The sequence below is a fragment of the Ipomoea nil genome, unplaced genomic scaffold (assembly GCF_001879475.1).
Source record: "Ipomoea nil cultivar Tokyo-kokei standard unplaced genomic scaffold, Asagao_1.1 scaffold2791, whole genome shotgun sequence".
NCBI lineage: Eukaryota > Viridiplantae > Streptophyta > Magnoliopsida > Solanales > Convolvulaceae > Ipomoea > Ipomoea nil.
In genome coordinates, this window is record NW_017619219.1 from 1,593,918 (window position 1) to 1,606,684 (window position 12,767).

Genomic DNA, 12,767 nt, shown 5'->3' on the forward strand with positions numbered 1-12,767 from the left:
CGGGATGTGGACGTCTAGTCTCGGGACATAGGCCACTGGTGTTCGCCGGAGAGGAGGATCCTGTGGTACTCGAGGAGTGGATCCGGACCCTTGACAAGATCTTCGCCGTTGTGGGATGCCCTGAGGATCGTATAGTGGAGCTGGCTTCTTTCTACTTCAGTCACGAGGCTGATCTCTTGTGGGTGCACGAGGGCCCCGCATGTCAAGAAGAGCCCGACTTCGACTGGACAGCCTTGAAGGACCGGATGAGAGAGAGGTTTTATCCATCACACGTCCGAGCTGCCATGTACGAGGAGTTCTTACACCTCTAGCATGGCTCGTCATCTGTGGTGGAGTACCACAAGCGCTTTTTGGAGCTCGCCCGCTTTGCAAGGATGCTAGTCCCCACCGAGCTCGCGAAGGTGCAGAAGTTCGTGACAGGGCTCAACTATGAGACCCGGAAGGCGTTAACTGTGAGCAAGCCAAGAACCCTGAAGGAAGCTTATTTGAGCGCGACCGATCTGTACCGGGTACAACAGTTGCAGCGAGGGTCGTTTGGGTTGGCCAAGAAGAGGAATGAGGGAAGTGGGTCCCACAGTTTCAAGAAACCTAAACAAGACTTCCAATCCAGACCCGCGTCCTCCCCGCCGCAAGGATCAACTCGGGCGGAGAATGGAGATCAAGAGAAGACTTTGGCATGCAAGAGATGTGGAAAGGAGCATGTGGGGAAAGATTGCCAAGGTTTGGCACTCTGATGTTTCAAGTGCGGAGAAAGAGGACACAAGGCATTTGAATGCCGCTTCCAACCTGATCAGAGAGCTTCGCCATCCGGTGTGAGACCTAGTGGATCCTCGGGAGGGAGTGCTGGCCGAGGTACAACTGGAGCAAGGCCTTCGGGTCGGGTGTTCGTGATGGGCCGGTCCCAAGCCGAGTCTGAGGGCTTGGTGGAAGAAGAGACGATAGGTAACCTTTCCTTAAGCCTACCTTTATCTTGAGAGTGTGCTTTTCCTATGTTTTCCTTGTTCTTTGCTATGTGATCCTCTTATATCCTTCAAGTGAGTTTCCTTTGTGGTTTGATTGTTAATTCTGAATGGTGTATGCTAGTTTTAATCTCGAAGCCTTACGAGCATATTTTGATTCAAGTCTCATTCTTTTGGATCATCCAAGCCTAATTTGTTACCCATAAATTTAGAATAATCATTTATAGAAAATCCCTACAAGTGAAGCCTAAAAAGACCAAGAAGAATTTAATTCATAGCCACCAAGTTTTAAACCTGAGTGTGCAAGTTGCTAACCCAACCCTTGTACCACCTAAACCAATCACATTTCTTGAATCCTATCCCACTTGAATTCCTTTTAACCTATAATTTCCATCTTAATAAAAAATCCCCAAGTTAAAATCTTCTTTTCCCAATTTTTCTTTACCAAAATTCCCAAACCCTTCTCCTTCTATTTTCCCTCCACCCGCAAAACACCCGAAAACCCCCCTACCCGTCGTCAACCCATCCCCTGTCGCCGACAGAGGACGCCGCCACCAACCGCCCGTCGCCGGACTGCCGCACTGCTGTCGCCGAACCTCCGCCGCCGCCGCCAGTCGGAATCGAAGCCGAGAGAGAGAGAGGGAGAGAAAGAAAGAGAGAAAAGAAGAAAGGAAGAAGAGAGTTTTGGGTCTACCTTGAGTCCTTGGGTCATCTCAGAATCATGCCTAGGAGGTCGAATTTGATGAAGAGGATGGAATGGGTGGATGCCCACTACCTAGTGTTGGAAGGTAAAGCTTTCGACCCCGACTCTTTTTCAAGTTCTTTGCTAGAAATGTTGAACTACCAAGGGTTGTTGGATGGGTTTCTCGCCATTAGGACCGAGACTTACCCAAGCTTGGTGAAAGTGTTCTACAGTCACATGACTGTGACTAAAGATGGGGGAAAGTAGGAGGTTACCTCTAAGGTGAGAAGTGTGAAGGTTGTGTTATCTGAGAAGAGGTTGGCTCAACTGTTGAGTTTAACAACTACGGGAGTCTCGCAGTATAGTGGTGACTCTTGGATTGGGACGGACAACATGAGCTATCGAGATTACCTGAGTTACCTGTTGGGCAGAACTAGTGGTTTTACCCAGGCCACGAGGCCGGAAAGAAAGTGGTTAACTGCTGAGTAAAGGATTTTGGTCATGCTTGTCTCTGACTGTTTGTTGCCCAATAATAATAAGAGTCGTTTGTTGGGAAAGTTGGAGTGCACGTTTGCTTTTTGTTTGAAGAATATGGTGAAGTTCAACTTGCCGGCGTTAATGCTGCAACACATGGTCTTTTATCGAGATCATAACCGCAAGAGTTTGCCTTATGGCATGGTTTTGAGCTGGATTTTTGCCAAGAAGGGAGTGAGTGTTGACGGTTGTGTGCCTAAGTCGGTGGGCAAAATGGTTTTGGATGCCACAAACCTCCGTAGTTGCAACCTGTTCCAGCTAGATGATGGGGAGTACATCACTCTTGAAGAGGTCATCAGAAAAGCCCCTGTTGAGAGAAATGCGTTGGTTGCAGAGCTCGAGATCCCCGTTGGGAAGTTGAACCTTGCGGTTCAGAGCTTGGGAGGAGATGCTGAGAATGAGGGTGAAGAGGAACAGGAAGAGGAAGAAGGTAGAGAAGAAGCCGAGGAGGCCGAGGAAAGTGACTCCGAAAGTGAAGAAAATCTAAGGAGAAAGGAGGCGAGAACCAAAAGAGAGCATGATGCAATGACACACGAGGAGCGTGTGGTCACCCTTCTTCGTCAGCAGAACCGGATGATAGAGGAGGGCTTCGCTTACATGAAGACTCAGTTCACCTATGTCAATTAGAGGTTGGATCAGTAAGAGGGCGGTTCTAGCCGGGGTAGAGCTGAGGAAGATTCGGACGAGGATGTCGAGGAGTCCGAGAATGAGCCCTTCTAGATCAGAGTTGGGGTAAGTTCGTTTCCTTCCCTCGTTTGTTGTTGTCGTTCTATTTTTGTCACTTGTTGGCTGTGCTTAGATGCTTGTTCTTACTTATTTTGCTTGTTAGTTGTTGTTGGGGTAGTTAGTGTAGTTGGGTTGCTTTGCTAGAATCTAGATGTTTTGAGCTTAAGTGTGGTTTAGAAGGCTTTTAGTTGTCGTGTCTTGGCCTTAGCGTTTGTGTTGCTCAAGGACTTTCTTTGTGATTCTCTTAAAACCTTGCAATGTCTTGACTTCTTGGCAATTTTACACCTTTTAGATTCTTGAAGTTTTAGTCAAAAGGTATTCTTGCTTTCCTTTGTCACATTGTGGATTCGTGTTACCCGTTTTGTTTGAACTCGTCGTGCCCAAGCTTCGGGGACGAAGCTTCTTGTTAGGGGGAGAGGATGTGACACCCCGTAAATCCAAACTCTAATCAAGGATTAATTAGAGAATTAATCCTAGTCTCCTTGTTAATTTATTCCTAAAAATCCTGAAAATTCAATAGTCGAAGGACTAGAATTTGACTAGTCAATCAAGGTCAAAGGGTTGTACCTTATGCTTATTGGGTTGTTCCCTTGTTTCCTTACTCTTCCAACTTTAGTAAGGGCAAAGGTATCTTTCTACCTAAAGTTTGTGCTTCAAGCTAACCTAGCAACATCTCTTCATTTCATCCACCAACAATCTAAACACAAAATCCATACCTTCTCTCTAAGGATTGGTAGCTTCTTCTCCAAGCTAAAATTTGGGCATCCTAAATCTTGCAAGTTGTCTTCCAAGATTCCTACTTTCCTAATCTTGAGCATAGGGGAGGGTAAGATCCTTGATCCTTTGGTGTTTTTAACCTCCTTTTAGATGTCTTTTTCTAAAAATAGAATCTTTGTTGTCTTTTGGTTTGTTTATGAAGTTGGTGTGGAAGAGGAGCTTTAGGAGAAGATTTCTAAGGGTGAGAAAGTGAAGTTTTAGGCTACAAAGGTAACCCATGCTTTACAAAACCTATTTTCTTACTTATATGATGATTTCTTGGCTTCTACTTGTGATTCTTGTGTTGATTTGTGAGATTTGATGCAGTGTCTTGTGGTAATGCATGTTTAGAGCTTGTTCTTAGGGTTCTTGAATGCCATTGCTTGGCTATTTCTTGGGTTCAAGTCATATTGTTGTATTGTGTGAGATTTTGGGTGTTTTGGACTTGAATTTGGACTTGTTGTTGAAAATCCCCGAAGGGATTATTTTGGAGTACAGGGTGTACCCGCGGGCGGAACGGCGGGCAGGGCACCACCCGCCGCCCCATCCGCGGGAAATAAGGTGTCGTGGGCTTTGTACCCGTGGGCGAAACAATGGGTGGTTGTCCAACCGTGGCCCCACCCGCGGGGAACATGTATGTTGGTTGGCGGGGATTTGTTCCCCGTGATTCTTTTGACTCGGTATTGATGTTTTGACCTCCCGATGTTGTTTTATTGCGCTATTTGTGAGTGTGTAATGTGAATGTACGTGAGTTTTGTACTTATTGTGCCTGAGTCTTGTGCTTAATGTGCCTTAGATTTGTACTTAATGTGCGTGAGTGTGTAATGTTAATGTGCTCCTGTACATATACGTCTTCGTCTTCCTCTTATCTTCCTCTTTTTTCCGTTAATCTTCTCTTCCTCTCTCTCGCTGTTCTTCATCATATACGTCTTCGTCTTCTCTTCCTATTCCCTTAATCCTCTCTTCCCCTCTCTCTGGTCTTCATCATATACGTTTTCGTCTTCTATTCCTATTCCCTTAATCCTCTCTTCCCATCTCTCTGTTCTTCATCATCTAAGTCTTCGTCTTCAACTGACTTTTTGTGTTTAATGTGTGTGAGTTTGTGGTCTGAATGTATTTTGTTTATAGCTTCTTATGCGATTGTGTTAAAAGTCACGCACATTAAGCACAAACCTCTCGCACATTAAGCACAATACTCAATCACATTAAGTACAAAACTCACGCACATTAACATTACACACTCAGGCACATTAAGCACAAGACTCACGCACATTAAGTATAAAACTCACGCACATTAATCAACCGCACAACCGCACCGGAAGTCACAAATGCACCCGATCCATTCCTGATATATATATATTGATAGGAATATTTTTGTAAGTTTTGATGAGCCAAATGTACTTTAGATCCCCTTAGATTTTAGGTCTTTTAGTACAAGCATCATAAACCAGAATATCGAGTTAAAGGAAATCTACCATATGAAGAACAAAATTAATTTGGGAAATTAATTTTGGTCCTACTAGTATTCATCCGAGAAAGAAGCATAAAAGAATGGCGTTACAACAAATGACCGGATGAGCCTAACGGTGAAATGGTAGAAGTTCTTACTTAAAACGATCATACCTAAGATTGATTCCCCCCAAGGACTTACTTTTTACAAGCACAATGTTCTTAAGGAGCATGATGCGTACAAGTACGATGTCTAAGGAGCACGATGTCTGAAAGAAGCACGATGCCTAAGAAGCACAATGTGACCAAATCAGAAAAGCACAATGTTCAAGTCGAACAAGCAAGAAGTGCCTAAGTCAAAGGAGCACAATGTGACAAAGAAGCAAGATGTTCAGAAAATGAATAAATTCGAAGGAATTTATTTTGACTCAGCCCACATGCCACAAGAATCCAAAATTGCCTGAAGATATTGATCAGAACGGAAAAAATATTTATGAAGACATGAATATAAAAACTTATCCTAGAAATAAATTCTACCAGAGAAATTTATTTCAAAGATTCGTTAGATATTCAAATTGACAACAAAAATAATATTTTAAGAAACAACTTGAAAATCAAGTTGAGATAAAATATTATTTTGTCAGGCAAGTTGACAATCAAATCAAATTTGAAGATCTACTGATGTCAACAATATCAGGCTATAAAGATTCAAATTTCAAATATCAAATTATCCCACTCCAACGGATATATTTGGTTATCTATAAAAGGGCCATGAAGACTTGAAGAAAATATAGAGGTGAATACAAAAAGAAGATAGACAAGAGATAGAAAACAAAGTGCAAAATTCGAAAAGTGCAAGTGCTCAAATATTCATTGGAGACTTACTCTGAATAGTCTCAAAACTGTTTGGAGAGAGATACAATTACCTTTGTATTTGTAATTGTAAAAAGAGTATAGCTGTGTGCAAAATACTCTAGTGAGTGTAGCTGTGTGCAAAACACTCGTAGTTGCTAAATGTAGCCGTGTGCAAAACATTTAGTGTAACACCCCGAAATTTTTAAACTTTTGAAGCTTACATAATAAAGATAAATTCTCATTAAATCCCAAAACATAATATAAAGAGTACGGGGTGCTATGCCACACCTGAGATAGAGAATTCAGGTGCATAGGCTAACTAACTAATATCCTCAATAATGTAAATGTATAAGCATGGCACGCAGGCCGAAAGGGAAACTTTCTACTTCTACGCTTCAAGACTCTAGCGCGCTCCAGTGTCTACTCCTTTGTGCCTGAAAGCCAAATATATCTGTTAAGCGAGAGAAGCTGTTAACCCACTCCAACGCGTTGAAATACGATACATATAGACATATATATAGATATACGAAAACCATTTTGAAGTATGAAGATATATCCTATGAGACTCTAGCTTTTAAAACAGGGATAGACTCGACAGGTAGTGCTAAGCACAGACAATAGTTATACCGAGCATATACAGTTTACAAACAGGCAAGATAGATAAAGATAAGCACAATAAATAACCATAACCCAACATATACGATTCCCAGTATAAATCCCATAGTCTCATCCCCAAGATACTCATAACAACAACTCATCCATACTTCATCACATAGCACACTTTGTTGGTGCCACAGGACCAATCGCATGCCCATACATGAGGGTCAGCGCATATAGCTCTGACACGGCCCCGCAGCACCCTGCCCCGTATCGCAAGACGGAGGGGTCGATCGCAACCGACCGATGAACCGCAGCTCATCATAGTTTGATCGCAACCAAACAGTGGACCGCAGCCCAAGAGTATGTCATCTGACTGCAGCCAGGAAATATGAACCGCAGCTCATGTAGAAACGTTTGATCGCAACCAAACGGTGGACCGCAGCCCAAGAGTGTAAATCTGACCGCAGCCAGCTTCTGAACCGCAGCTCAGGAATAACCAATCCGATCGCAATCGAATTGGGGTAACATGCACACATAACACATAGCAAGCACATGCAACCCACATTAACACATTGGGAAGGGGGAGAAAACGTATAACAAAACCTATGCGTGATCCTTCACATACTAAGAATGATCCTAAGGGGTTCATGCTTCTTTCACCTAGGTCAACGAGATACCAATTCAACTAGCATGCAATATATAAGACTCATACAACCTATGAACGGTACCCGAAATATCAAACTAGACATAGGCACGATAGACGGAGACCGTTGGGACACCACGGGGGTCGGGGGAACATCAAACGGGGAAGCCGGGATCCCGAAGTGGGGTACAAACCAGCGGGTAGCCGGTGGGTGAGGGGTCACCCGCCGGCTGCCCGCCGGCGGCACTGTTCCGGGCAGCGGGCGCCCGGCGGGCAGCTGCCCGCCCGCCGGCTGCCCGCTGCCGGCGTTGCCCAAATGGGCCGCGGGTAGGTGGCGGGTCCCCTACCCCCACTTACCCCCACTGACTCTTTTTCACCAAAAACGCCCGGGGAACCTTTGTGGAACTCGAAACCATGCTTAGACACTTTCAAACGCAATTGATAACACACGTAGACAATTAACGGATCAAAATCAGGAAACATATGACACATAACCTATCATGCTTTTCTAAACATAATCAACACCCAATCATGCGAATTCCCAATATACCAAGAATAATACCATACGAATTCCACGATATAACCTAGGGTTCTAATTATTTTTAAATCAACAAGAACACAATTCATCTTCCAAAATCAAGATTCGGTAGGAATATCATATAACTATCAAGAACCTCATATAATCATTAAGAACATCAAGAACACCATATAATTATCAAGAACGTCATATAATCGTCAAGAACACCATAATTATCAAGAACCTCTCATCATCAAGATCACCCATGGAATCATCCCACCAATCATCAATAATAATATCACAAATCATCAATACACAACAATATGGGGAAATCCTAAGAGGGGAATCATAGCTATGAAAATAGGTTTTGTTGAGACATGGGTTACCTCTTAGCCTTAATTGATTCCTTGGCTATGAAGGGTCTTTCTTTAAGCTTTCTTTTTTTTTGATTTCTCCTGGGGGAATTCTTGGAATTCTTGGTGTGGTGAGAGATTGTTGTGGTGGGAGTTCTAGGTGCCTCCTTATGTTCCCTATTTATATATCTAAGAGTCTTACTTAGGGCCTAATTACTATAGGTTTGCTAACTCTATTCCTTTTAGGACTAAGGATTGGGTTTAGGGATAAGGGCCCATGGACTATGGTGGGCCTTTCCTAATTAATTATTGTGATTTAATTCTTTCTTTTGGGTAATTGGTTAAATGATTAATTGATTTTAGGGATCGTAACACGGGGTGTTACACTTAGTTGGTGTTGAGTATAGCTGTGTGTGAAATACTCGGAGTTGAGTGTAGCTGTGTGCGACACACTCGAAGTTGGGTGTAGCTGTGTGCAAGACATCCGGAAGAAGTGCTTGTGTAGCGCTTATTCACTGTTGTAACTATGTGTGGAAAATAGTGAATTACTCCTAGAAGTGACTGGAGTAAAGTGGACTAGGAAGATTACGCCACTTCCGAACCACTATAAATTGCCTCTCTCATTTACATACCGCACTTACATAATTCGCTCTATCTATCTATCTTATCCGACTAACCCGTTTACTATTCACAGTTAATCTTAACCTTTCGTGTTTAGCGCGTTTTCACGTATGCACGTAACTCAAACTTTCCAGGCTTAAATATTGAATTATTCTAAGCAAGTTTGACGTATTGCATGTGACGCTCGTCATACGGTCGATGTGATACGATATCTTATTTTATAGTCTTGAATACTATTGTTGAATATTGAGTGAACCATCTCCTTTAAATATTCAAGATATTCATTCTCACACCTCATCTGAGCTTATCATATGTGTGCATGTGATTTAAATTATTAATTGGGCATAACTCTTTACACTTATTTATTCCGCTGTGCAGTTCAAGTTTACTCTATTTCCTTGTTACATAGAGTTGAAGTTACCATAGAGTTATTAATTGTGAAAAAGCTTGAAAGTCTATTCACCACCCCCCCCTCTAGACTTTCACCACCCTATCGGGACCAACAATTGGTATCAGAGCGGTTGTCTATTTGAGTCAATTTTGACTGCTAGACAGATCTCGGAAAATCAAGATGATGAAAAGAGATATGGCTCTTGCCCAAAGTCTATTGTTTTCCTTAGAAAAATTTGATGATTGGAAAATTCGCATGCAGGTACATCTATCCGCATTACATGATGAAATGTGGGAAGTGGTTACGAGTGGTCCTATTGAGATTTTACAAGTCAACACTTCATCCGTACAAACAAGCGACACTCAACAATACATTCCAAAACCGAAAGCGGAATGGTCTCGTGAAGATAGAACTAGAAATAACTTGGACAATATTGCCAATCATATTTTGTTTAAATCTATCGATGACACGGTATTTCCAAAAGTCCGAAAATGTCAATCCGCGAAGGAAGTTTGGGAAACGCTCATTCAAATTGGTGAAGGAGACGAGCAAGAAAAGGATAATAAGCTCACCATAGCATTAAAGAAATTCGAGGATTTCAAAATGCTAAATGGCGAGAATATTACCGACATGGAAACAAGATTTGCCAAAATCTTAGGAGAGATTAATGATCTTGGAAAAGATATTAATCAAAAAGAAATTTCTCTCAAAATTCTACGTGGTCTACCATCTACATGGGACATGAAAGTCACGGCCATGAGAGATCATAGGGATCTAAAAACTCTATCAACCGATAAGCTATTTAGTGATCTAAAAGCTTATGAATTTGAGATGAAATCAAGAGTAGAGGAAGATCATGAAGAAAAGAACAACGCACTCATAGCTGAGCAACCATCAACTTCAAGGTCAGTACAAAATGTTGAATTATTGCCTAATGATCAATTTGCTCTCTTTGTCAAGAAATTTAGGAAATTCATGAAGAGAAGCAACTACAAGAAAAATCCACAAGGAAAACCGTGGAATGCAACAAAGAATTCGAAGAAAGAAATAGTTGAGGAAGATTCAAATTTGTGTTACAGTTGTAGAAAGCCTGGACATTTTGCAGCAAGTTGTCCACACCCCAAGGTAAGTAAAAGTCAATACACTAATACTTCTAACTCTCAACAGGAAGAATTCAAGACCAAAGATAAAAGATTTACAAAGGAGAGAAGAAAAGCACTCATTAGTGACCCACTAGAGACTAGTGAGTCAGAGGAATCTTCAAATGATGAAAGTGACACCTCAAAAGATGATAATGCAATGTTTTGCATGAGTATTTCCAACAACACACCCTACGAGGACATGTGTCTTATGGCAAATGAAAATGAAGAAAATGAGGTAACATCTAACTCTTATGACTCTGTAAATTCTTCATTCTCTAAAGAGTCCTTCTTTCAGTTAATGAAGGAATGTCAAACCGTAATGGACACTCACTCTCAACTCAAAGAGCGCAATAATCTTTTGATTCTTGAAAAAGATGAATTAAATGAAAAATTGCAAAATGCTCTACTTGAAGTGAAAGACTTGAAAGATAAAATCAGTTGTCTTCAAGAAGAGTGTAAATCAAGGGAAGTGAGAGAACACAACCTTAGAGAGGTTATAGCAACATTTACGCATTCATCCAAAATAATGGACAAAATGGTAAATATGCAAAAACCCTCAAGTGATAAAACCGGACTTGGTTATGATCCATCGTGTTCTCAAGCCTCTAAGAAATTGACCAATTCGACTACTACTTTAAATAATAAAGTCCAAGTAGTAAAATTTGTAAAAGGTCAAGAAAGCACAGTGAGACAAGGAATTAGTTATCAAACTAATGTCAAAATTAATGCTGTTAGGCCGAAGCCTCAAAGAAACAATATTTCGCCTAAGCAGTATATAAAAAGACAAAAGTTTGTTCCTAAATGGAAATACACCAAAGAGTCTAGTGCACAAAGCCCTCATAGGAAAATGGGAAGAAATCCGAGAATTGTGGCAGGGAAATTTTATCCCTCTGAACAAGATTTGTTTGATGATATTAAACCATGGACTAAGTCCAGATTTAATGCCTATCATAGGCTTAAACAATCTACTTCCCAAGTGCCAAAAAATCGAGTCAATTTTCAAAAATCGGCACCAAAAATGTTTTCAAAAATTAGTTATGATTATAATGTGTTTAATGGTTACCAATCACCTAAACTTAGATCAGTGAGTACAAGGTGGATTTGGGTACCAAAAATGACTAACACCCAAGGACCCAAATCATGTTGGGTACCTAAAAATGTGTAATTTATTTGCAGGAAGTTTGGTACTTCGATAGTGGATGTTCTAGACACATGACTGGAAATAAATCTAGTCTTGTGGACTTTAAAAATATCGAAGGACCAAAAGTCATATTCGGAGGAAATGAACAATAAGGCATAGCCAAAGGAATTGGTACAATATCTCGCAATGGTTTAAGAATCGAAGATGTGTCCTTTGTTGAAGGTCTAAAATTCAACTTGTTAAGTACAAGTCAATTTTGTGACAAAGGATATCTAGTAGAATTCTTCAAAGACAAATGTCAAGTGAAGGATAATTCCTCGGGAGAAGTTGTGCTCGAAGGAATAAGAAAGAAAAATATGTATGTGGTGGATTGGAACACAACAAAAGAATCAGTGTGCCTACTAGCAAACAACTCACACGCAACATGTTGGGAATGGCATAAGAAGTTGAATCATCTAAACTTCAAGACTATCAACAAGCTAGCAAGAAACAAACTCGTTGAAGGTCTACCTGACATTTTCTACAAGAAAGATCAAATATGTGATGCTTGCGAAAAAGAAAAGCAAATCAAGTCATCATTCAAATCCAAAGCTCAAGAATCTTCAACAAGACCGCTAAGCCTACTACACGTGGATCTATTCGGTCCAGTAGACCCAGTAAGTCTAAGTGGTAAGAAATATACACTAGTTGTTGTTGATGATTTTTCCAGGTACACATTGACGATATTTCTCAAAAAGAAAAATGAAGTGGAGTAAAAGTTGCCAGAATTACTTAAGCTACTACAAAACGAGAAAGACTTGAAAATTGCAAAAATCCGAACTGATCGTGGAACAAAGTTTGTGAATCAAGTAATTGAAGCCTACTGCAATTCTCAAGGAATCCTACATCAATTATCTGTCGCACGTACACCTCAACAAAACGGTGTAGCCGAAAGAAGAAATAGAACGCTAAAAGAAGCCGCACGAGTGATGATCACGTCAGCCGAGCTACCTAAAAGATATTGGGCTGAAGCAATCAACACCGCTTGTTACACGCAAAATCGAAGCTTAATACACAAACCTAAACTCAACTATTTCCATACTTTTGGCATCAAATGTTTTATTCTTAATAATGTTAAAACATATCTAAAAACTTTTGATGAGCGTGCAGATGAAGGAATATTTTTGGGATATTCATCTACCGGCAAAGCATTCAGAGTATTGAACAAGAAATCAATGGTGGTAGAAGAATCAATTCATCTTACATTTGATGAAGCTCATAAGAAGGAAACCCAGAGCAACAAAAATGATCAAGAAAATTGTCAAGTTGAAAAATCATTTAATGATACTGACATATCTTTTAAAGATCAAGTTGCACAGGGTATGGAGCAATTAGACATTGATTGCAATAGTGAAGGAC